Below are 24,940 nucleotides of genomic sequence, written 5' to 3'. Positions count from 1 at the left end.
AGGTTAAGGATTACTGTTTAGATATGAATACTGCTGTGAGCGGCGCGGCCTGGTGTATTGGGGGACACTGTTATGGGGGGGATCTGTGGTTGACACATATAGCATAAGATGCTATATAGTGTCATCCACAGATCCCCCTCCCCATAACAGTGTCATCCACAGATCCCCCTCCCCATAACAGTGTCATCCACAGATCCCCCCATAACAGTGCCATCCACAGATCCCCCTCCCCATAACAGTGTCATCCACAGATCCCCCCCATAACAGTGCCATCCACAGATCCCCCCATAACAGTGCCATCCACAGATCCCCCCATAACAGTGCCATCCACAGATCCCCCTCCCCATAACAGTGTCATCCACAGATCCCCCTCCCCATAACAGTGTCATCCACAGATCCCCCCATAACAGTGCCATCCACAGATCCCCCTCCCCATAACAGTGTCATCCACAGATCCCCCCATAACAGTGCCATCCACAGATCCCCCCATAACAGTGCCATCCACAGATCCCCCTCCCCATAACAGTGTCATCCACAGATCCCCCTCCCCATAACAGTGTCATCCACAGATCCCCCCATAACAGTGCCATCCACAGATCCCCCCATAACAGTGCCATCCACAGATCCCCCCATAACAGTGCCATCCACAGATCCCCCTCCCCATAACAGTGTCATCCACAGATCCCCCTCCCCATAACAGTGTCATCCACAGATCCCCCCATAACAGTGCCATCCACAGATCCCCCTCCCCATAACAGTGTCATCCACAGATCCCCCCATAACAGTGCCATCCACAGATCCCCCTCCCCATAACAGTGTCATCCACAGATCCCCCTCCCCATAACAGTGTCATCCACAGATCCCCCTCCCCATAACAGTGTCATCCACAGATCCCCCTCCCCATAACAGTGTCATCCACAGATCCCCCTCCCCATAACAGTGTCATCCACAGATCCCCCTCCCCATAACAGTGTCATCCACAGACCACCTTTAGTTTAAAACCCACCAAATTTGGTTATAAATATTTTTTTTCTTATTTTCCTCCTTAAAAACCTAGGTGCGTCTTATGGGCAGGTGCGCCTTATAGGGCGAAAAATACGGATCTCCTCTCAGTCGTCTTTTTTCTAAAGTGAATAACCCTAATTTTGATAATCTTTCAGGGTACTGTAGTTGCCCCATTCCAGTTATTACTTTAGTTGCCCTCCTCTGAACCCTCTCCAGCTCTGCTATGTCTGCCTTGTTCACAGGAGCCCAGAACTGTACACAGTACTCCATGTGTGGTCTGACTAGCGATTTGTAAAGTGGTAGGACTATGTTCCCATCACGGGCATCTATGCCCCTTTTGATGCAACCCATTACCTTATTGGCCTTGGCAGCAGCTGCCTGACACTGGTTTCTACAGTTATCATTGTCCTTTTCCATGGCCCATGCCTGTGCAGATCCGCAACATGTGAATGGGGCCTTATGCAGTGAATCTGCATGTAATACTCAGTATGTGCATGCAGCCTAAGACCACTATTGGGTGAAATGTAATGAATCTAACTGATGTGATTGGGTGAGAGGCAGATGTCCCTGGGCAGTGATGTCAGCCTCTTCCCCTGCCCAAAGATAGGTAGGCTGGAAGAAATCCCAGGAAGGCAGCGGCCCCTCCCCCTCCCCTCCTCCACATAGTGGGGCTGCTGCGTGTTGTCTCCCTCCTGCCCTCGGCCGCATCCAGTGACAGGAGCCGCGGCAGCGTGTGGAGGAAGGACGGCAATGTGAGCAGCGCTGCGGCCAGGACCTGCCCTTCCTTCAGCTCATCCGGCGCAGCCATGTAAGTCCTCGGCTTCTCCTGCCCTACACGGCCAGATAACGCAGGGTAGCGGTTCTGTGTACACTGCCAGATAACGCAGGGTAGCGGTTCTGTATACACTGCCAGATAACGCAGGGTAGCGGTTCTGTGTACACGGCCAGATAACGCAGGGTAGCGGTTCTGTATACACTGCCAGATAACGCAGGGTAGCGGTTCTGTGTACACTGCCAGATAACGCAGGGTAGCGGTTCTGTGTACACGGCCAGATAACGCAGGGTAGCGGTTCTGTATACACTGCCAGATAACGCAGGGTAGCGGTTCTGTGTACACGGCCGGATAACGCAGGGTAGCGGTTCTGTGTACACGGCCGGATAACGCAGGGTAGCGGTTCTGTGTACACGGCCGGATAACGCAGGGTAGCGGTTCTGTGTACACGGCCGGACCAGAGGCTGCTCGGGCACAGCTGTGTGAGGACTGACGTAGTGCTGGTGAATGTGTCGTCTGCTCTCATGGAGGCCAGCGCTCCACAGACTAGGCCGTTCCGGTGGGATTATTCATTGTGCGTAATATATCGGCCATGTAAGGAGGGGATCTCTGTCACATCACAGGCACCGTGCTGTGTGACGTCATGTACAGAGAGAAATCCCCAGTAACCAATCAGGTGGCTTCTTTCATCACCCAATGATAGTTGGGGCTGTAATGTCATTAGTTGCTATGGGCAACCCCTCCATTCCACCAGTGACTAAGTATCTGTGGCAGGAGGTAGGACTTTACATGGTGCTGCCAGATAATTATGCTGGTAAAGCTAGAATGTCAAAAAACTGGTGCAAACCAGAGGGAAATCCGGTGCAGTCTGGTTGCCGTGGACTCTTACATTGCTCCAGCTTTGATTCATCTCCCTGGTTGAGTACACATCATCATGTGCCACCCATCAGATCACTCCCTTTAGGAAGATGAGGGTTGGCATCTAGTTTGCACGTGCGTGCCTGGCATTTATTGCATGAGGCGCATTGCGTATCTGATATCCAGCTTTCTGACTTTGGCCTAGTCTCAGTGGAAAGTGTGGCCCTCGGAGCGCTCCGCTCTATTAGATCACATAGACTCTGCTTAGCACCCAGGGTCCCCTCTGCGCCGCTCGCTGTAGCGCGGATGGGAATCGGTGGGTGGAATCCTCAGTAAAACCCCAGGCCCGCTCATTTATTAGGGCTCATGCACACAAACGTATTTTTTGTCCTTGTCCGTTGCTTTTTTTTCGGCCTGTATGTGGAACCACTTGGTGGGAAATGACTCTGTGTGCATTCTGTTTTCGTATGTCCACATTGCCGTTCCGCAAAAAAGATAGAACATGTCCTATTTTTTTTTCCCTTTTTGCCGACAAGAATACGCATTGTTACAAGGGATCAGCAAAAAAACGGATGCAATATGGATGTCATATTTTTTGCGGATCGCAAAATACAAACGGTGGTGTGCGTGAGCCCTTATACTTATACCCTGTCCAGCTTATTACATTCTAATCACTTTATTACTCTCACGTCTTCATACTCCTGAGGAGGCTCAAAGTGAGACCAGCCGGGTACTGCTGGTGACCAGATATATGCAAGGTGCCAGGATAAGTGAGCGCTCCTGGGGTTTAATGGGGGATTCCACCCAAGGTGGAGAGTGTTTCCTCTTTGTCTATTCCTCCTGACTTCTGATAGTTTCCATCATCACTCCAGTGACCAGCATGGATACGTGAGGGTAGAGCGGCCGTTCATGTGGACATCTTAGGCTCCTTTCACACTGGCGTTTTGGCTTTCCGTTTCTGAGATCCGTTCAGGGCTCTCACAAGCGCTCCAAAACGGATCAGTTTTGCCCTAATGCCTTCTGAAAGGAAAAGGATCCGCTCAGGATGCATCAGTTCAGTCTTCATTCCGCTCTGGAGGAGGACACCAACACGCTGCTTGTTGCTTTTCGGTGTCCGTCTGTTGAAACTAAGCCAAACGGATCCGTTCTGACACACAATGTAAGTCAATGGGGACGGCTCCGTTTTCTATGACACAATCTGGCACAATAGTAAACGGATCCGTCTTGGCTATGTTATAGATAATACAGAACAGGGTGGATTTGATTTAAATCACTAGTCAGTAAGGCTTGATTTAAATCATAGTTTTCGAAGACTAATTCTTGCTGGTATAACTTATAATATGCAAGTAGATGATTTTTAGAATAACAACTTTTCATATTAGGTTGATTCTGCATTCATAGGTTTGTAGAAGTTAGGATTAAAGGGAACCTGTCACCAAAAAACGCTTACTAAGCTGTTAATAGTACCTTACAGTGCTGCATAGTAGTTTCCTAATGCACTTTTTCATCGTTTAGCCGCATCTAGCCTCCTTGAGAAATCGATGTTTTATTCAGCCGCTGCCCCCCTGCTTCAAGTCAGGTTTGAAGTCAAGGGGGCAGCGGCCTAGGCGTCTCCAATCCTGCTCTCCCCGCCTCCCGCCGCCTTTATTGACACACCGGATCTCAGTGTCAGGACCGCGCTCTCAGCCCGCATGCGCAGTAAAGGGCTGCTGTAGCGCTATCCCGGCTCCGGCTCGTACACTCAGCCGGCTTCAGTTTCGCTACTGAGCATGCGCCCACCAGCCTTACATACTAGCGCAGTTACAGAAGATGCCGGGCGCATGCGCAGTAGCGAAACTGAAGCCGGCTGAGTGTACGAGCCGGAGCCGGGATCGCGCTACAGCAGCCCTTTACTGCGCATGCGGGCTGGGAGCGCGGTCCCGGCACTGAGATCCGGCTTGTCAATAAAGGCGGCGGGAGCAGCATTGGAGACGCCTAGGCCGCTGCCCCCTTGACTTCAAACCTGACTTGAAGCAGGGGGCAGCGGCTGAATAAAACATAGATTTCTCAAGGAGGCTAGATGCGGCTAAACGATGAAAAAGTGCATTAGGAAACTACTATGCAGCACTATAAGGTACTATTAACAGCTTAGTAAGCGTTTTTTTGGTGACAGGTTCCCTTTTAAGGTCTTTTTCTTAACTCTGTTCATGTTATAACATTTTTGCTGTGAAGAAGAGGCATGTGATCTCTGCTGAGTCAAATTCAGTTTTGAGAGCTGCAAAAGTAAACCAAGCATCTGTGATAATATCTTGTAGGCAGAGAAACTGCCCAATAGGCCTCATGCACACGACCGTTGTTGTGTTCCGTTCCGCAAAATGGGGTTCCGTTGTTCCGTGATCCGTTTCCGTGTGTCTTCCTTTATTTTTGGAGGATCACCAGACATGAAGGAAAGTAAAAAAAAATCTGTCAAGTTTGCCATGCAAATGATAGGAAAAAAACGGACGCGGATAACAATCTTGTGTGCCTCTGCGTTTTTTCACGGTCCCATTGACTTGAATGGGTCCGCGAACCGTTTTCCGTGAAAAAAATAGGACGTTATATTTTTTAGACGGACTGGTACCACGGATCACGGACGCGGATGACAAACAGTGCATTAGCCGAGTTTTCAACGGACCCATTGAAAGTCAATGGGTCCACAGAAAATCACGAAAAACGGAACTACGGACACGGAATAAAACAACGGTCGTGTGCATGAGGCCTTAGGCGTCCGCGTCCGTTTTTTTCCTATCATTTGCATGGCAAACTTGACTTAGACTTTTTTTTTACTTTCCTTTATGTCGGGTGATCCTCCAAAAATAAAGGAAGACACACGGAAACAAAAACGGATCACGGAACAACGGAACCCCATTTTGCGGAACGGAACACAACAATGCATGAGGCCATAATCTTACAAAAACCTCTGGAAGAGCATGACATTGTGAATGGATTAATGGAATTTATTTACCCAAAAAATTACACCTATACAGCCTCGGGCATCTTTCACACTTCCGTTTTGTGGGCCGTTTTTTGCGTTCCGTATATGGTCCGTATGCGGAACCATTCATTTCAATGGTTCCGCAAAAAAAAACAAAAAACAATGTACTCCATATGCATTCCGTTTCCATATTTCAGTTTTTCCATTCCGTTGAAAGATAAAACATATCCTATTATTGCCCGCAAATCACGTTCCGTGGCTCCATTCAAGTTAATGGGTCCGCAAAAAAAAGGTACACATACGGAAATGCATCCATATGTCTTCCGTATCTGTTCCGTTTTTGCGGAACCATCTATTGAAAATGTTATGCCCAGCCCAAATTTTTTCTATGTAATTACTGTATATGCCATACGGAAAAACAGAACGGAAACAAAAAAAACGGTACAACGGATCCTTGAAAAACGGACCGCAAAACACTAAAATAGCCATACGGTAGTGTGAAAGAGGCCTTATTCTACATAATTAAAAAAACTAATCTTTATTTCATGATGGAATAACCTTTGGATGGTAATATATTTTCCTCCAAAAAGCATTTTATATATAAAAAAAAAATCCAATTATTATATTTATTTATTTTATTTTTTATTTATTTTTATTTTTTTATCATAGATTTTTATCCACCCTGATACAAACAGATCCGTTCTGAACGGATGCATGCGGTTGTAATATCTGAACGGATCCGTCTGTGCAGATCCATGACGGATCTGCACCAGACGCGAGTGTGAAAGTAGCCTTATCTGAAAGATGCAAGCTGAGGAGCCTCGGTGTTGAGGAGCCATTCTTGGAGATCAGAGCTCTTATGTTTTATTATCTTAGTGCGGTGTGCGCCGTGGTTCATATGTTTTTGTGACTATTTGCTGTGGTGTGGACACGGTCTACCTCTTTGACGAAGGATCCTTGAGCTCCGTTAAGAACTTTTGCTGTATTTCTGTTCAGGAGAGGTATCAGTTTTGCATTGGTGGGGATCCCACTCTTGAAGCCCTTGCTGATCAGCTGGGTCAACTTGCAGGATAAATGGCTAAACTGGATGGACAGATGTCGTTTTTTTTTTTTTTTCTTAGGCCCCTTTCACACGGGCGAGTATTCCGCGCGGATGCGATGTGTGAGTTGAACGCATTGCACCCGCACTGAATCCCGACCCATTAATTTCTATGGGGCTGTTCACATGAGCGGTGATTTTCACGCATCACTTGTGCGTTGCGTGAAAATCGCAGCATGCTCTATATTCTGCGTTTTTCACGCAACGCAGGCCCCATAGAAGTGAATGGGGTTGCGTGAAAATCGCAAGCATCCGCAAGCGAGTGCTGATGCGGTGCGATTTTTCACGCACGGTTGCTAGGAGACGATCGGGATGGAGACCCGTTCATTATTATTTTCCCTTATAACATTGTTATAAGGGAAAATAATAGCATTCTGAATACAGAATGCATAGTACAATAGCGCTGGAGGGGTTAAAAATAAATAAAAAAATTAACTCCCCTTAATCCACTTGCTCGCGCTGCCGGCATCTCATCTGTCTCCTTCTTTGCTGAACAGGACCTGTGGTGACGTCACATGATCCATCACCTGATTCATCACATTGGTGATGGATCATGTGATGACCGGAGTGAAGTCACCACAGGTCCTGTTCAGCAAAGGCGACAGAAGGAGATGCCGGCAGCGCGAGCAAGTGGATTAAGGGGAGTTAAATTTATTTTTTTTTTTTTTTTTTTCAACCCCTCCAGTGCTATTTTACTATGCATTCTGTATTCAGAATGCTATTATTTTCCCTTATAGCCATGTTATAAGGGAAAATAATACAATCTACACAACCCCGATCCCAAGCCCGAACTTCTGTGAAGAAGTTCGGGTTTGGGTACTAAACATGCACGATTTTTCTCACGCGAGTGCAAAACGCATTACAATGTTTTGCACTCGCGCGGAAAAATCGCGCGTGTTCCCGCAACGCACCCGCACATTTTCCCGCAATGCCCGTCTGAAAGAGGCCTTAGGCCCCTTTCACACGAGCGAGTTTTTCGCGTGGGTACAATGTGTGACGTGGACACATAGCACCCGCACTGAATCCTGACCCGTTCAGTTCAGTGTGTTGGCGGCGCAGTGGCCACAGCCCCCCAACCCCAGTATTAGACATTGGTGGCGCACTCTCCACAGGGTCCCCTCTCCCCTCCTCCTCAGTGACAGTTCCCATTGGAGCCCCAGCAGTGTAATCCTGGGGCTCTGATCGGTTACCATGGCAGCCAGGAAGTCCTGGCTGCCATAGTCAGCTCCCTACTGCTGTCTGCACAGAGCAGCAGGGACAGTAAGAGGCCCTATTCACCCTGATAAAGATCTATCAGGGTGAATAGGACAAGGGTTCTAGTCCCTAAGGGGGCTAAAAGTTAGTAAAAAAACCCCCCACCAAAATATTAAGTATAAATGGAAAAAGAAAGATTTACAAAAAAAAAATAACTGCACATTAAGGCCTCATGCACACGACCGTTTTTTTTGCGGTCCTCAAAAACGGGTTTCGTTTTTTCGTGATTCGTGACCGTTTTTTTGTCCGTGGGTCTTCCTTGATTTTTGGAGGATCCACGGACATGGAGGATCCACGGCCTGGCCGTGCGGAGCCAAACGGATCCGTCCTGAATTACAATGCAAGTCAATGGGGACGGATCCGTTTGACGTTGACACAATATGGTGCAATTTCAAACGGATCCGTCCCCCATAGACTTTCAATGTAAAGTCAGGAGTTAATATACCATAGGATCGAAGTTTTCTCCAATCTGATGGTATATTTTAACTTGAAGCGTCCCCATCACCATGGGAACGCCTCTATGTTAGAATATACCATCGGATTTGAGTTGTTTCGTGAAACTCAGATCCGACAGTATATTCTAACACAGAGGCATTCCCATAGTGATGGGGACGCTTCTAGTTAGAATATACTACGAACTGTGTACATGACTGCCCTCTGCTGCCTGGCAGCAGCCGATCTTTAACACCTGAAGGGGTTAATTGTGCGTATCATAGCCCCCTGTAAGAGATCAGGGGCTGCCAGGCAGCAGGGGGCAGACCCCTTTCCCTCCCCAGTTTGAATATCATTGCTGGCCAGTGTGTGGCCCCCCCCTCTATTGTAATATCATTGGTGGCCAGTGTGTGGCCCCCCCTCTATTGTAATATCACTGGTGGCCAGTGTGCGGCCTCCCCTCTCCCCCCCCCCACCCCCTGCCCGATCATTGGTGGCAGCGGAGATTCCGATCGGAGTCCCAGTTTAATCGCTCTGGGGCTCCGATCGATAACCATGGCAACCAGGACGCTACTGCAGGCCTGGTTGCCATGGTTACTTAGCAATATTACAATATTAGAAGCATCATACTTACCTGCTGGCTGCTGCGCTGTCTGTGTCCGGCCGGGAGCTACTCCTACTGGTAAGTGACAGATCATTAAGCAATGCGCCACACAGACCTGTCACTTACCAGTAGGAGGAGCTCCTGGCCGGACACAGACAACGCAGCAGCCAGCAGGTAAGTATGATGCTTCTAATATTGTAATATTGCTAAGTAACCATGGCAACCAGGCCTGCAGTAGCGTCCTGGTTGCCATGGTTATCGATCGGAGCCCCAGAGCGATTAAACTGGGACTCCGATCGGAATCTCCCCTGCCACCAATGATCGGGAATCTCCACTGGCCACCAATGATATTAATACAATAGAGGGGGGGCCGGGGCCGCACACAGGCCACCAATGATATTACACTAGAGGGAGGGGGGGTGGCCGGGGGAGGCCGCACACTGGCCACCAATGATATTACAATAGGGGGGGGGGGCCGCACACTGGCCACCAATGATATTACAATAGAGGGAGGGGGGAGGCCGCACACTGGCCACCAATGATATTACAATAGGGGGGGGGGGCCGCACACTGGCCACCAATGATATTCAAACTGGGGAGGGAGGGGGGTCTGCCCCCTGCTGCCTGGCAGCCCCTGATCTCTTATAGGGGGCTATGATATGCACAATTAACCCCTCAGGTGCAGCACCTGAGGGGTTAATTGTGCGGATCACAGCCCCCTGTAAGAGATCGGGTGCTGCCAGGCAGCAGGGGGCAGTCATGTACACAGTTCGTAGTATATTCTAACTAGAAGCGTCCCCATCACTATGGGAACGCCTCTATGTTAGAATATACTGTCGGATATGAGTTTTCACGAAGTGAAAACTCCTCTCTGAAAAAGCTTTTATGCAGACGGATCTTCGGATCCGTCTGTATGAAAGTAACCTACGGCCACGGATCACGGATGCGGATGCCAATCTTGTGTGCATCCGTGTTCTTTCACGGACCCATTGACTTGAATGGGTCTGTGAACCGTTGTCCGTCAAAAAAATAGGACAGGTCATATTTTTTTGACTGACAGGAAACACGGATCACGGATGCGGCTGCAAAACGCTGCATTTTCCAATTTTTTCCATGGACCCATTGAAAGTCAATGGGTCCGCAAAAAAAAAGGAAAACGGCACAATGGCCACGAATGCACACAACTGTGTGGACACAAGTGGACTAAGGTGAGTTAAAGTTATTTTATTTTTTTAACCCCTCCAGCGCTATTGTACTATGCATTCTGTATTCAGAATGCTATTATTTTCCCTTTATAGCCATGTTATAAGGGAAAATAATATAATCTACACAACCCCGATCCCAAGCCCGAACTTCTGTGAAGAAGTTCGGGTTTGGGTACCAAACATGCGTGATTTTTCTCACGCGAGTGCAAAACGCATTACAATGTTTTGCACTCGCGCAGAAAAATCACGCGTGTTCCCTCAACGCACCCGCACCTTTTACCGCAACGCCCGTCTGAAAGAGTCCTTAGCTCTAAAAAGGCCGTGGGTGGGGTCTGCCTATCTTGCAGTATATAGCAACTATGCTAGAGGAGTATCAGTGCTTATAGCTAAAGTGCTCCCTTTTCAGTTACACTCAGTGCAGCTTGATATCTCTGGCCAATACGTCATGGTTTCCGCTGCAGTGGGGGGAATGGACCATGTAATAGTTGGACTCTATGTCCCTCCCCCATTTCAGTGAGGCATAATAGAAGAAATAATGGGTAAAGTGGCAACCCTACCAATCCCCCCCCCCCCCCCGATCATGTTGGGAGACTATAACGCTTAGATCTGATTGCTGATGGACTCCGCCCCCAGGCAACTCATAGTAGATTGCTCAGTAACTCGGCAGAGGCCCATGGTCTAACGGAGGGATGAGACCCATCCTGGTGATCGCCAATACTCCTGCCACATCATCTGCCACAAATATCTCGTATAGACCTTGTGTGTGTTAGCCGGAACCTGCTGCCAATGTTAACTTAGGCGGAGTATCTGCCAAGGGGTATCTCGGACCATGCCCCTTTGCTTGTGATTCTGGCCCAACCGATTGCACCCCCAGATACAGTGGCGCCTTAACTCTAAGTGGTTGGAAGTCTTGCCTGTGGTTAGTGCATCACAGCAGTGTGTCCCCGACTATTGAGTTTGCAACGAGGTATCTACAGACCCTGTTGTAGAGTGGGAGGCATTTAAAGCGTTACTGCGGGACATGCTATAGCGTCACATAGGAAAGGACCTGGGGCTACCCACGCTAAACTGGAGGCAGAACTAGCTGCTATGGAAGAGGTATACATTCAAGACCCGAGTGATGATACACGCAGGGATGGGTAGAGGCGCAACGACGCCTAAACCTTCATTTAGTGAAATATATTCAGAAGAAGCTCTTATTTCAAAAGCAAGTGTTTTTTTCGGAGGGTGACAACAGGAGGGCACTAGCCTTTTTAGCAAAAACAGAATCGCCGCAAACTGTTTCGTATATTACTAGTGCAGAGGGAACTCAGATAAGTGAACCTGGGGAAATATGTGACCAGTCTGCCAGTTACTACTGTGATCTATATGAAACAAAGACATCCTGTACAAAGTGACTTGCAGAATTTCCAGAGGGCCATTCCGCTTACACTGTTATCCTCGTCAGACAGGAGTTACTTGGTCTCCCCAATTACTGTAGGGGAGATCAAGATGGCAATTTTGAGCATGGCAGTCGGGAAGTCCCCTGGTCCGGACTGTTTGCCCTTGAAGTGGTATAAGTTAGATGTGGATGCGCAAAGTGCGCGACTCCTTAAACTGTTTGAATACGCTTTTGAGCACAATAGGCTGCCCCATAAGCCTGGGAAGCCCCCGCACCAGTGCAGTTCATATAGACCGATTTCCCTTCTGAACATCGATGCTAAAATTTTAGTGAAGGTTTTGGTGAGACGTCTGTGATGTTATACTCTCAGTGATAGACCCTGATCAATTGGGCTTCATGCTGGGTAAGACTACAGATATACAGTGGGGGAAATAATTATTTGACCCCTCACTGATTTTGTAAGTTTGTCCAATGACAAAGAAATGAAAAGTCTCAGAATAGTATCATTTCAATGGTAGGTTTATTGTAACAGTGGCAGATAGCACATCAAAAGGAAAATCGAAAAAATAACTTTAAATAAAAGATAGCAACTGATTTGCATTTCATTGAGTGAAATAAGTATTTGAACCCTCTAACAAAAAAAGACTTAATACTTGGTGGAAAAACCCTGGTTTGCAAGCACAGAGGTCAAACGTTTCTTGTAATTGATGACCAAGTTTGCGCACATTTTAGGAGGAATGTTGGTCCACTCCTCTTTGCAGATCATCTCTAAATCCCTAAGGTTTCGAGGCTGTCTCTGTGCAACTCTGAGCTTGAGCTCCCTCCATAGGTTTTCGATTGGATTAAGGTCCGGAGACTGACTAGGCCACTCCATGACCTTAATGTGCTTCTTCTTGAGCCACTCCTTTGTTGCCTTTGCTGTATGTTTTGGGTCATTGTCGTGCTGGAACACCCATCCATGACCCATTTTCAGTTTCCTGGCAGAGGGAAGGAGGTTGTCGCTCAGGATTTCACGATACATGGCTCCGTCCATTTTCCCGTTTATGCGAATAAGTTGTCCTGTGCCCTTAGCAGAAAAACACCCCCAAAGCAAAATGTTTCCACCCCCATGCTTGACGGTGGGGACGGTGTTTTGGGGGTCATAGGCAGCATTTTTCTTCCTCCAAACACAGCGAGTTGAGTTAATGCCAAAGAGCTCTATTTTGGTCTCATCAGACCACAGCACCTTCTCCCAGTCACTCTCTGAATCATTCAGGTGTTCATTGGCAAACTTCAGACGGGCCTGCACATGTGCCTTCCTGAGCAGGGGGACCTTGCGAGCCCTGCAGGATTTTAATCCATTGCGGTGTAATGTGTTTCCAATGGTTTTCTTGGTGACTGTGGTCCCTGCTAATTTGAGGTCATTAACTAACTCCTCCCGTGTAGTTCTAGGATGCTTTTTCACCTTTCTCAGAACCATTGACACCCCACGAGGTGAGATCTTGCGTGGAGCCCCAGAGCGAGGTCGATTGATGGTCATTTTGTGCTCCTTCCATTTTCGAACAATCGCACCAACAGTTGTCACCTTCTCTCCCAGCTTCTTGCTAATGGTTTTGTAGCCCATTCCAGCCTTGTGCAGGTCTACAATTTTGTCTCTGACATCCTTGGACAGCTCTTTGGTCTTTCCCATGTTGGAGAGTTTGGAGTCTGCTTGATTGATTCTGTGGACAGGTGTCTTTTATACAGGTGACTAGTTAAGACAGGTGTCCTTAATGAGGGTGACTAATTGAGTAGAAGTGTCTAACCACTCTGTGGGAGCCAGAACTCTTAATGGTTGGTAGGGGTTCAAATACTTATTTCACTCAATGAAATGCAAATCAGTTGCTATCTTTTATTTAAAGTTATTTTTTCGATTTTCCTTTTGATGTGCTATCTGCCACTGTTACAATAAACCTACCATTGAAATGATACTGTTCTGAGACTTTTCATTTCTTTGTCATTGGACAAACTTACAAAATCAGTGAGGGGTCAAATAATTATTTCCCCCACTGTAAATCTCAGAAGGTTATTCAAAAATCTGCAGTTTAGACATGAGAACGCAGGATCCCGGGTGATCGCCTCTCTTGATAACTAGAAAGCCTTTGACTCTGAATGGCAGTTCATGTGGGAAAAACGGAGTTGCTTAAAGTTCCCCCTGTCTTTCATACGGTGGGTGCAGTTGCTGTACCAAGCACTAAAGGCAAGAGTGAGAGTAAATGGCTATCACACCCCTTTAGGTTGCATAGGGGTACCAGGCAGGGGTGCCCCTTGTCACCTATGCTGTTTGCCCTCATCATGAAAGCTCTTACCCAGTTGATTAATACTAGTATGCTGATAGAGGGGTGGACAATAGCAGGTATACAGGAGAAGCTATTGTTGTATGCAGGCGATATGTTAGTATATTTGGCAGATCCTGGTCCCTTACTAGAGGCGCTGCTGGCCACGGTAGACCGTTTCGGAACCTACTCGGGGCTTCAAGTTAATTGGGAAAAGTCTAGCCTGTGCCTTGTTGACGAAGTGGACAGGGCGGAGGTGTCACGATAGAAGGTGGTTGATTGCTTTGTCTACTTGGGGATTTGGATACACATAGACCCCAGTCAGTTTTATCAACTGAATGTGGTACCTACGATGGAAAATATTACGTGTAAAATTGTGTCCTGCGAAAACCTGCCTCTATCACTGGTGGGCCGCATAAATATTGTTAAGATGGTATTACCTAAACTGCTATATGTCTACAGAGCGACTCCAACGAAAATTCCCAAAACTCACTTCGAGTCCTTAGGTTGGCTAGGAAATCCCTAAAGGTTTTATATTCGCAGGGGGGTTGGAATTGCCAGATATGTATATTTTTTATATCGCCTCATGACTGGTGTATGCATCCTTGTCGATCTGGGCAGATGCGAATAATCCAGTGGTGGTTCTCGAGTTGGCGCTAGAGGGCTCGTACAAGGCGCTGGCAAACCTAGTATACCGGGGAGGGGTGCACACGGTGAAGCACTATATGGAAGGCATGGCGACTGTGGTTGCGGCGTGGACAACATTTATAGAGGTGTATGTAGTAGGTGCGGATGGCGAGACCTGTTCCCCATATATTCTGCTGTGGTGGAACAAGCAGCTTGAAGAACTACATTTGCCCAACTATGAGTTCTGGCCCCAGAAAGGGGTGAGATACCTTACCCAACTTTATCAAGATGGATTTTGCCGTACTTTTTGAAAGTCTTCAACGAGATTACAACCAACCCCGTACGAGCTTCTACCCATGCCTCCAGTTGAGACACACCTGTGAGACGCAGTTTAACAGTCTACCCCCTACAGTTGAAATGTGGCCCCCTCGGGTCAATCTCTAGGTGGGCATGGCCATGTAAGCCAGTTTCTTCCTTCTATAGGGAGATATTTGGGTATGCAGGATTCACCACTCCAGTGATCATTTGAGCATTGGTGCGTGGATATTCTTGACCTAGAAGCGTCTCATCTGAGGGAGCTGAGCTCTGTATGGAGATCTACGGTAATTAGTGCTCGAGACCAGCTCATTCAGATCAAGTCGGTACACAGGGTGTATCGGACCCCAGTGCGGCTGTTCCACATGCGTAGACTACCGGATCCTTAATGTTCGAGATGCGGGGAGTTGAGGGGGTCATTGTACCACATGATATGGGATTGTCCTGCTGTGTGGCGGTACTGGGGCCAGATCTGCACTTTCATTAACACAAGGCTGGGGATCTGCTCTCCTATGGTATGCTTGCTGGGCCTTATGGTGGACTTAGTCTCCACTAAGCATGACAGACGACTGCTCCATATGCTAATGTTTTATGGGAGGGAGACTATTTTCCTAAACTGGAAACCAGCTAAGGTCCCTACTCTTGAACAGTGGGTGCAACTGATAACTTATACATGTGAAGGCCAGCATTTAACATATGCTGCTAGAGGAACTCTGGACTGTTTCCAGAAGATCTGGGGTGTTTGGTTCCACATGCAAAGCACTGTTTAGGTATTGACTTGGGTGGGGCTACGGGGTGCTTAGGTGTATGTGTGAATGGAGTCTGGTGATCGCTCTATACTACCGGTGGGATGCTGCCATGAAACGGGCCTACTCATGTGATTTTAATTTTTTCCCCGTGATCGATTACCACGATACCAGGGGCTATTGCCTTTAATGGATGTCTAATGTTCTTCTTTTGTTTTCTTACTATTCAGGTTGGGATGCTGTTGTATTGTACCATTGTTTGAACCAAAATGCAAAAAATAAATACTATAAAAAAAAAAAAAGAATTTGACACCAAAAATGTGGCACAATTTTGTCGCAAAGGGTTGCATCTCAGGCCGTGCACCTTTCCTGTGAAGGCACTTCTTGGATGCAGACACTTTCTCTAAACCTAGATTTGAATCCAATTGTATGTCAATATCTAGGTGCACTCGCATTAGTACATGTGGGCCATTGCGTTATGACAAGATGCTCCAGAGTCATTATTGCACAAAGATTGGTAGGGCCCCCCAGTCAACTGTTCCCAAGCAGCTGTTTAAGGGCTCATGAACATGGACGTATTTTTGGTCCGCACCCTTGGTCCGCACCCTATCTGCATTTTTTTTGCAGGTCGGATGCAGACCCATTCACTTTAATTGGGCTGCAAAAGATGGGAACAGCACACAGGTATGTCCGTTCCCCAGCCCTGCAAAATAAATGAACATGTCCTATTCTTGTCTGTTTTACTGACAAGGAGAGGGCAGGACGTTTTGTTCTGCAAAATGTAGAACACACATGGCTGGTATCCGCAAAAACGATGGTCGTGCGCATTAAGATACTTTCACACTTGCGTTTCCGGTAGTGAGATCCATCATAGGAACTCAATACTGGAGAAAAAACGCTTCTGTTTTGTCCCCATTCATTGACAATGGGTTAAAACGTAACTGAACAGAGCGGAATGCACCAAAATGTATCCTGTTTCATTCATAATGGTTGTTTTATCGGTAACTGAAGCGTTTTTGCTGATCCTTGCCAGATCAGGCAAAAGCGCAAGTGAGAAAGTAGCCTTAGCCTTAAGTGAATGGGAGCAGCACAAGAAATGGCCTTCTTGGGCCTCATGCACACAACCGTAGTATCAGTCAGCATTTTTTTTTTTGTTCAGTCACTTTTTTTGAAGACTATCATATAGCATAAAGCAAAACATCTTGACTTTAAATTTATATTATCCAATAAGTACAATATCCAAATACAATTAGGCCATCACCTCACATGAAATGTATATTTGGTAGAATAGATGACCACTATTGCTAAGATGAAAAACCTCTTTCGGTAAGCACAAGTACAAACATCTAGAACATTGGTATCTCTATGTTCTATAAAGATTTTACACTCTGAAATCTACCTAACCAGGTTTGATACGCTTCAGAACCCTTAAATAGAATCCAGGGGGTCCACGTTTTTAAGGTATTTCTCATCCATTCCTTCATCCTCCGCCAATAATTCCTCCATTCTGCGGATCTTTTCAAACATGTCTAACCAATCTCTGATGTGTGGGGTGTCATGAGATTTCCAATATCTGGGTATGACCAGGCGAGCAGCCTGCACAAAGAATCTTAAGAGGCCCCCTTTTAAGGCTGAAATGGGACCAGGGAGCATGGATAGCAATGCCCCTTCGAGGGTCCACTGTGTTGCTTTACCGCTCACCTGATTATACAGATCATTCAAAGCCTTCCAGAATGGAGTCAGACGGTCACACTGCCACCAAATGTGGGCCACTGTACCCACCTCCCCTTCACATCGCCAACGCGTGTTCGGACAGGTAGGATAGAATGTAGGAGTGCTGGTGTCTTCTACCCCCTGGTCAAAATCTTGAAGTTCTTCTCCTGTAAACTGCAGCTAATGGTTGATTTGTGTGATAATTTAAATTTTCTCTCCCATTGTTCTGCAGAGAAGGACCTTCCCAACACCCTCTCCCAAGCCAACACATATGGCAGCGAAGATGGGGGGGGCTCTGACCCCCCGGATCAGCCCATAGACCAGAGACACGAGATGTGTGGGTGGGGTTGTTTGGAGGCAGAGAGATTTGAAAGGGGTGAGGTCCCTAGATAGTCATGATCACTATTCGCGCCTATGACTATTGTGCTGTTCTCTTTTGTTAAAACTCAATAAAAATGTATTGAACACCTAGATAGTCATGATAGGACCCAATGAAGATATGACATTTTGGATACTGATTATATTGGAACCATGCCCCTCTGTTGCTCCCCCCAGGAAACGAGTTAAGTGGGCGAATAGCGTTCTTCCTAATAAATTGAAATGCCCGGAGGTTTTCTTCCCTGCTGAGTTCCAGCAACGTAAGCTGTCCCATCCCCAAGGGAAAGTCTGGATTATAAAATACAGGAGTCGTGGGACCCGGAAAGGTTGTAAGACCTAGGGACACCGCATATTTATCCCACATATGCAATATTCCCGATGTTAGTGGGGGGAGGTGCGGGGGTCTATTTGATTTAGTGATCCAAAGCAGATCCATTCTGTGGCCTCACTAAAAAAATAGAACATGTCCTATTCTAGTCAGTTTTGCCAACAAGAATAGGCAGCTCTAACAGAGGGCAGGACATACTGAGCCGCAAAATTCGGAGCGCACACGGCCGGTATCTGTCTTTTGCGGATCTGCAATTTGCACACTGCAAAAGATGGCTACGGCCGTGGGCATGAGCCCTTTATCTAACAGACTCTGATCTGCTCTTTGGCTGCGGATATGACTGCTGTTACCTGGTGTGGGCTTGAGGCAGATGACCCTGCTGTATTTATATTGCTTTCTTTTAGGGTACTTTCACACTAGCGTTTTTCTTTTCCGGTATTGAGTTCCGTCCTAGGGGCTCAATACCGGAAAAAAACTTATCAGTTTTATCCTAATGCCTCCTGAATGGAAAGCAATTCGTTCAGTATGCATCAGGATGTCTTCAGTATTCCGGAACACTCTCTAGTAGCTATAACCTGTAATATTATTACACTCCAGAAATACATCCAGGCCCCTCTTGAATTCCTTTATTGTACTCACCATCACCACCTCCTCAGGCAGAGAGTCCATAGTCTCACTGCTCTTTCCGTAAAGAATCCTCTTCTATGTTTGTGTCTTTCCTCCAGACGCAGAGGATGTCCCCTCGTCACAGTCCTGGGAATAAATAGATGATGGGAGAGATCTATGTACTGACCCCTGATAAATTTATACATATGGAGTCGGGAAGGAATTTCCCCCCGCTTAAGTGGGGAAAATTGGCTTGTACCTCACAGGGGTTTTTTGCCTTCCTCTGGATTAACTTGCAGGGTAACGCTGCGTTCACACCTGAGTGTACGGGATGGAGCGCTCTGTATGCGCGATAGTATTTTACAATCGCGTCTCCGGAACAAGCGAACGCCCATTGTCGCACGTTCCCGGAAGTCTATGTACGGGAACATGCGACAAGACGCCCCAAAGAAGCTCCTGTACTTCTTGGGGCGTCGGGCGTTTTACAGCGCGATCGTACGCGCTGTAAAACGCTCAGGTGAGGACCATTCCCATAGGGAATCATTGGTTCTTGCCTGTTGAGCGTTTTACAGCGCGTAGGAACGCGCTGTAAAACGCTGAGGTGTGAACAAGCCTAAAAGGCTGAACTGGATGGACAGATGTCCTTATATACTATGTTACTTGCCGGAATGCCAGATCCAGCATTATTTTACATTGAAATCCATTAATGCCGGATCCGGCCCCAATTGTTCGGGAAAAACTGATCCGGTTTTGCGGTCTGCGCATGCTGAGACCTTTAAAAATGTGAGAAAGATGACTACCTGATCAGTTTTTCCGGATGACAACCGGAGAGACGGATCCGGTATTGCAATACATTTGTGAGAGGAATCCGCATCCTGATCAGTCTACAAATGGTATCCGTTTGCATACAGATTGCCGGAATCCAGCGATGCTAGTGTGAAAGTACCCTTAGGCCCCTTTCACACGGGCAAGTTTTCCGTGCGGGTGCAATGCGTGAGGTGAACGTATTACACCCGCACTGAATCCGGACCCATTCATTTCTATGGGGCTGTGCACATGAGCAGTGATTTTCACGCATCACTGCGTTGCGTGAAAATCGGAGAATGCTCTATATTGTGCGTTTTTTCACGCAACGCAGGCCCCATAGAAGTGAATGCGGTGCGATTTTTCACGCATGGTTGCTAGGATGAAAGTATTCACTGTATTATTTTCCCTTATAACATGGTTATAAGGGAAAATAATAGCATTCTTTAATACAGAATGCTTAGTAGAAGGTCAATTGAGGGTTAAAAAAATAAATAAAAAAATTAACTCCTCTCCTCCAATTGATCGCGTTGCTGCCGGTCTCTGTGATTATCACATGATCCATGGACCATGTGATAAGTTCAGTGACGACAGGTCCTGAAGAAAGAACAGGAGACCGGCAGCTACACGATCAATTGGAGGAGGTGAGTTAATTTTTTTAATTTAATTTTTTTTAACCCTCAATTGACCTTCTACTAAGCATTCTGTATTAAAGAGTGCTATTATTTTCCCTTATAACCATGTTATAAGGGAAAATAATAAAATGTACAGAATACTGAACCCAAACCCGAAATTCAGTGAAGAAGTCCGGGTTTGGGTCTGGGTACCAAACATGCAGATTTTTCTCACGCGCGTGCAAAAAGCATTAAAACGCTTTGCACTCGCGTGGGAAAAATCACGCAATTTCCCGCGACGCACCCGCTTCCTATCCGGCTCTGGAAAAATCACGCATGTTCCCGCAACGCGCCCGCATCTTTTCACACAACGCCTGTGTGAAACCAGCCTTACTGTTGTATTTGTAAAACTGCACAAACTGAATTAACACGAACCTTGTGATTTTGATCATTGTGATATTTAACGGAAAGTTTCTTTGCTTGTATGTCAGAGGAGACTTTTCTCTTGTGTTGGAAGCAGAATAATTTGTTTTTCTGTCTCTCCAAAACGGCTGTCATGCATTCCTCATCTTGCTCCCATATGTTCAGCGGTACTGTTACTCATTATAGCTGTTGGCTTAAAGGAAATGTGTCACCAAAAATGTTATCTGCCACTTAAAACTGCATAGCAACACACATTCTTTTTTTTTCTAATCAGTTTTTTTATTTTATATTTTTCTGATTGCTTTTTGTTGGCTTCTATGGGAGAGTTTTCTAGGCATGCTCTGTGACCTGTGCAGAGGTGATTGTACAAGGAAAGCATACATAAGCTTTGACAATCGTCATTCTATTCTATCCCGTGTTATCTATACACAGAGGTGATTTTATTACAGGCAGGATAAGAATGACAGATAAGCAGGTAACTGCAGTAGTGATCTGTACAGACCAAGAGCGTGCCTATTTTTAGGCCTCTTTTACACGGGCGTCGTGTGTGAGGACCAGATAGGATGTGGGTGCGTCGTGGGAAAATCGTGCAAGTAGGTACGCAATTGCAGTCAGTTTTGACTGCGATTGCGTTCAGTCTGCTCAATTTTTATCGCGCGGGTGCCATGCGTTTTGCACGCTCGTGATAAAAAACTGACTGTGGTACCCAGACCCGAAGCCAGACTTCTTCACTGAAGTTTGGGTTAGGTGTTCTGTATATTTTAATTTCCATTATAACATGGTTATAAGGGAAAATAATAGCATTCTTTAATTCAGAATGCTAAGTAAAAGGTCCATTGTGGGATTAAAAAAAATAAATGTAACTCACCTTATCCACTTGATTGCGCAGCCAGGCTCGTCCTCTTCTTTATTCTTCTTCTTGCAGGATCTGGCTGGAAAAGGACCTTCGGTGACGTCACCGCGTTCAGCACGTGATGAGCGCAATTACGTCACCAAAGGTCCTTTCGCAGGTCCTGAAAGAAGAGGAGACTATGCCAGTTGCACGATCAATTGGAACAGGTAAGTTAATTTTATTTAATTTTTTAACACCTCAATCTACAATTTACTTTGCATTCTGTATTAAGAATGCTGTTATCTTCCCTTATAACCATGTTATAAGGGAAAATAATACAGTGAATAGACTTTAATTTGGTCCGGGGTTGCTTATCCCTATCATCTCCTAGCAACCATGCGTGAAAATCGCACCGCATCCGCACTTGCTTGCAGATGCTTGCGATTTTCACGCATACCCATTCATTTCTATGGGGCCTCCGTTGCGTGAAAAACGCAGAATATAGAACCTGCTTTTTTTTTTTATTCGTGCAACACACAAATGATGCTTGAAAATCACCGCTCATGTGCACAGCACCATTTGTATGCTAATCACTAGCATCGGAACACCAGGGAGAAGAAATCGGCTTCTGTCCCTGGGCGTTCCTTCTCCCTTCCTTCTCCAATCGCAGCGCAGAGCATCACAGCCAGGGAGAAAAAAACTCGCCTTCTCTCTGGCTGTGATGCTCATCGCTGCGATTGGACAGCGCTACAGCCAGGGAGAAGGAACGCCCAGGGAGAGAAGCTGATTTCTCCTCCCTGGTGATCTGATGCTAGTGATTAGCATACAGTGCGGGACAAGGTAACGGTGGCCATAGCAGCGCAATGGAGCGGCGCCCAGAAATAATAAGTGCAGGGACATCCCCTATGTATGCCCTACATGTCCTGCTACTTAGTTGATCAAGTCCGGACCCATGAAAGGTCCTTTTTAATAGGGATCGACCGATTATCGGTTTGGCCGATATTATCGGCCGATATTGAGGATTTTGAACGTTATCGGTATCGGCATCTATTTTGCCGATATACCGATAACATATTGGGAACACAGAACGCGCTGCTCTCAGCGCTCTCTGTGTTCCCTCCGCAGCACAGGGGAGAAGGAAGCAGTGTCTCCCTCCCCCTGTGCTGCTGCTGCCGCCAATGAGAGGAGAGAACATAAGAGGAGGGGAGGGGCTGTGGCCACTGCGCCACCAATGAAGATAAGCCATTCATTCATATACAGGAGGCGGGAGCTGGCTGCAGAATCACATAGCCGGCTCCTGACCTCTATGAACGGCAGCTGCGATCTGCGGTAGTTAACTCCTCAGGTGCCACGGATCGCAGCTACCGCTCATAGAGGTCGGGAGCCGGCTATGTGATTCTGCAGCCAGCTCCCGCCTCCTGTATGTGAATGATTGAGAGACTTATCTTCATTGGTGGCGCAGTGCGCCCCCCCCCCCAAGCCCCCCAGTATTAATCATTGGTGGCGCAGTGCGCCCCCCACCCCCATCCCAATCCCAATAGTAAAAACGTTGGTGGTGCAGTGCGCCCCCCCACCCAAGCCCCCCCCCCCAGTTTTACTCATTGGTGGCAGTGGCCACAGGATCCCCTCTCCCCTGCTCCTCCGATCGGAGCCCCAGCTGTGTAAGCCTGGGGCTCCGATCGGTTACCATGGTAGCCAGGACGCTATTGAAGCCCTGGCTGCCATGTTCAGCTCCATGCTGCTGTGTGCACAAAGCACAGAGCAGCAGGGACAGTGTGAGCTCCTATTCCCCCTGATAGAGATCTATCAGGGGGAATAGGACAAGGGTTCTAGTCCCTAAGGGGGCTAAAAGTTAGTAAAAAAAAAAACACAAAAATATTAAGTATAAATGAAAAAGATATATATATATATATATATATATTACACTAACAATAAACATATTAATTTTCAGCAGATTTGTGTAGAAATTTATTTTTTTCTCAAAAATGAAAATTCCCAGAATATCTGTATAAATTATCGGCTATCGGCCTGAAAGTTCACAAAGTATCGGTATCGGCCCTAAAAAATCTATATCGGTCGATCCCTACTTTTTAATACTTTTAAAAAAAGACATAAGTCCATTAAGTTCAACCAAGGGATAGGTGGGGACGCGAATCCCAGAAGGAAATGAGACTCAGATTTCTACACATTTTCATAAGCATTAATATCATTTACTTTCAAGAATTCATCTAAACCCTTTTTAAAACTATCCACTGTTCCTGCTGTGACCACGTCCTGAGGAAGTCTATTCCACAGATTCACAGTTCTTACAGTTAAGAAGTTTTGACGCTTCCGGAGACTGAACTTTTTCTTCTCCAGTCGGAGGCAGTGCCCCTTTGTCTTTTAAGGGCATATTACATGGAACAGTTTTTCACCGTATTTTTTTTTTTTTGGTGTGGTCCATTTATATATTTGTATAGGTCAATCATGCCCCCCCCCTCTCTTTTCAAGACTAAATAAATTTAATTATTTTAATCTTTCTTCATAACGAAGACCCTCCATGCCCCTTATCAGTTTAGTCGCTCTCCTCTGTACTTTTTCCAGCTGCAGTGCGTCCTTTTTATGGACTGGTGCCCAGAACGGATTCCAGATGAGAACGCACCAGGGCTTTGTAAAGTGGTAGTATTACATCCCTGCCCCGCGAGTCCATGCCTCGTTTAACACATGACAATATCCTGGTGGCCTTAGAAGCAGCTGATTGATATTGTATACTATAATTTAATCTACCATCCACAAGGACACCCAAATCCTTCTCATTAAGTGACTCTCCCAGTGCTACATCCCCTAGGACATATGAAGCACAGAGATTATTACTACCAAGATGCATAACTTTACATTTATCCACATTGGGTATCAACTTGGCAAATGAGGTTCAATCAGAGTGTTCAAGTCAGCTTGTAGTTTATGGACATCTTCCATAGACTGCACAGTACTACACAGCTTAGTGTCATCTGCAAAACAAGAAATGGTGCTATTAGGCCTCTTTCACACGACAGTATGTCTTTTTCAGTGTTTTGCGGTCCGTTTTAAACGGATCCGTTCCGTTTTTTGTTTCCGTTGTGTTTCCGTTTCCGTTCCGTTTTTCCGTTCCGTTTTTCCGTATGGCATATACAGTGTACAGTAATTTCATAGAAAAAATTGGGCTGGGCATAACATTTTCAATAGATGGTTTCGCAAAAAACGGAACGGATACGGAAGACATACGGATGCATTTCCGTATGCATTCCGTTTTTTTGCGGACCCATAGACTTTAATGGAGCAACGGAACGTGATTTGCGGCCAAATATAGGACATGTTCTATCTTTGAACGGAAAAACGGAAATACGGAAACGGAATGCATACGGAACACATTCCGTTTTTTTTGCGGAACCATTGAAATGAATGGTTCCGTATACGGACCGCAAAAAACGGCCCGCAAAACGAAAGAAAAAAACGGCCGTGTGAAAGAGGCCTTAATCCCATCCTCAAGATCATTGATGGGTGAATTAAATAATAGAGGGCCCAGCACTGAATCTTGGTGTACACCACTTATAACCCGGGACCATTCTGAATAGGAATCATTGACCATACAGTGCTCCAGACTAAAAAAATTACCTAGGAGCCAAATAAAATTTTTAGTTGCCAAATTTAAATACATATATAATTATGATATAAAAAA

At 46.4% G+C, this 24,940-nt stretch overlaps 1 protein-coding gene across 2 annotated transcripts in view; it reads left to right on the top strand.

The window, feature by feature from the left end:
- RIPOR1 (RHO family interacting cell polarization regulator 1) overlaps positions 1 to 24,940 on the top strand; it is a 381,181-nt gene that overhangs the window by 56,327 nt on the left and 299,914 nt on the right. Inside the window, exon 1 of one of the 2 annotated variants that reach the window (XM_040410139.1) lies at positions 1,665 to 1,813. The exons of the other annotated variant lie outside the window; for it this stretch is intronic. The gene's annotated coding sequence lies outside the window, so the exon portion shown is untranslated. Of the gene's footprint in view, positions 1 to 1,664; positions 1,814 to 24,940 lie in introns of those variants that run through there. 2 annotated transcript variants of the gene reach the window in all.

The sequence above is a fragment of the Bufo bufo genome, chromosome 10, assembly GCF_905171765.1.
Source record: "Bufo bufo chromosome 10, aBufBuf1.1, whole genome shotgun sequence".
Classification (NCBI taxonomy): Eukaryota; Metazoa; Chordata; class Amphibia; order Anura; family Bufonidae; genus Bufo; species Bufo bufo.
Note: the sequence above shows the minus strand (reverse complement) of the source record. Positions and strands in the feature narration are given on the sequence as shown.